Consider the following 2079-nt stretch of genomic DNA (forward strand, 5'->3'; position numbering starts at 1 on the left):
TGAAAAATTTATAAATGTTATATAATGGACTTTACTGATTAGATATGAAATTTCCCTTTAAGTAGATACTCCTGTGTACGTCTTCTTTTCTTCTGATAAGACAGGAATAATTTGACACTTTTCCACTAATAGGAGATAATTATTAAACAAAGCAGGTCCCTGATTCAAATTAGAATAAGACTCACAAAACTTTAAACAAAAGTTAATGAAATATCAAGTTAAGACTAACTAAAGCTAATTAACATTGTGGTAGGAGCAGTAAAGTCTCAAAGTCTATGAGCATTTTCACTATTAAAGCTTTATTATCCTCTCCTCTTCTATCGGCCCTTGGTGAGTGCTGCCAATATTGCAACTTTTTATAATGATAATAATTTATTTATAAAAATAGAGGGGTGAGATTGCAGTAGACGGTTAGTAGGTACAGTATTTGCATAATGTATTTTATAAAGCCACACATTATGCGCAGCATTTCAAATATAAATTAAAATTAAGATACAGTACTGTAATGAGTGTACAGTATTGGGTGTGACACTTTTGGGGTAATACTTAATGCAGTATTATAGTATATTAGATGTCGGCAAACGTACATAAGTGATTAATGAAATTTAGCAAATGATAAACAATCTTTTTATGTGATACCTGAAGACGAGGGGTATATATTACTTTACTCTTTGCTTCTGTAGCTTTAGTGTTAACTATAATAACAATACATTAACAGTATTTAATATTAACAACAGCAACAATCACAAATTGTCATAAGTAGCATGGATAAGCGTGTGACATTGATGTTACTTAATGAGGCAGATACATTAATATCTACATCATGTTAATTACATATTTGTTTATTTTTAAATTGGTTAAGCTTTAATAATGGAATTTTAATATTGTACTATAATAAGAAAACTGTCCTCAAATGTATCGTCGCCTTCATAAGTATTTTAATTAAAACAGTCTAAATTTAAACATTAGCCTCACTGTTCATGGAAGACCAGAAATATTGTATAATTTCTTGAAATTAGTAATGGTGTACTCTGAAAGTCAAGTTTTAGAAATCTAAAAGAAATATATAAAATAAGATATTTTTATCAAAGCACAAAGTTTGTTATAATGTTTTTTGCTAGCTACAAGAAATGCCAACAATATAATTATTTCTGCATGCTTACATTTAACAAACCACTCTCAGTTGAAATGTAAAACAGAGGATTGCAAAGAACATTAGAGAAATTGGCACTTTACAAACATGTTGACTTTCTTGAAAACATGAAGAGCAAAGAAAAATTCATCACCAAGAGTGCATTACTGTACAACTTCACTCTTCAAGCATATACACACTAAAGGCAAGCATCATGTTGTCAAACTAAAGGATTATGACGGCATATTTCTCATGTGATAAATATCTTCATCCAGAGAATGTTTATATTATGCTAATTGTAACTTGCATCTAGGCTGCACAGTAATATTTATCCAGGTAAAGGCAGGCTGGAAGAGCATGAGAGAAGACACATGTCAGAGGAAGCACACCCCAACCAAAAACATGTTCCCGAGCAAAGGCAATCAAAGGAGGTAACAGTCATGAGGGGAGACTGAACCCATCTACGGGCCACTGGCTAGGAAAGGAGCACAGCCCCAAAGCTGCATAGCTGAGTCACAAACTCAAACACACAGGAGGGGAGTGAACTACTAAAAAGGTAAACAAGTGGGAGAGACAAAGTTACCAAGAACACCAGAAGAGAGTGCAAAGGTCCCCAAGCACTGGAAATATGTGGAAGCAACCCAAAGGTGCAGGGGCCCAAAAGGACAAGGGCCTAGAAAGCCAGACAAGTATTGCCAATAGAAAGAAGTGGTCCATACAACATACCAGAAGATAATTGTAGCCACCAAGTGGAACAAAGATCAGAGGAAACAGCAGGAACAACAATAAACAGACAATAAACATCACTGGTGCAAGAACTGAACCCTGTGGTACTCCACTTGTGACATTTCTCCATTCCGATACATTGCCTCTGATTTTTCTATCAGTCAGAAAATTTTTCATCCATGTTAGAAGCTTACCTGTCACCCCTCCAATATTTTCCAGTT

The sequence above is a fragment of the Procambarus clarkii genome, chromosome 11 (assembly GCF_040958095.1).
Source record: "Procambarus clarkii isolate CNS0578487 chromosome 11, FALCON_Pclarkii_2.0, whole genome shotgun sequence".
Classification (NCBI taxonomy): Eukaryota; Metazoa; Arthropoda; class Malacostraca; order Decapoda; family Cambaridae; genus Procambarus; species Procambarus clarkii.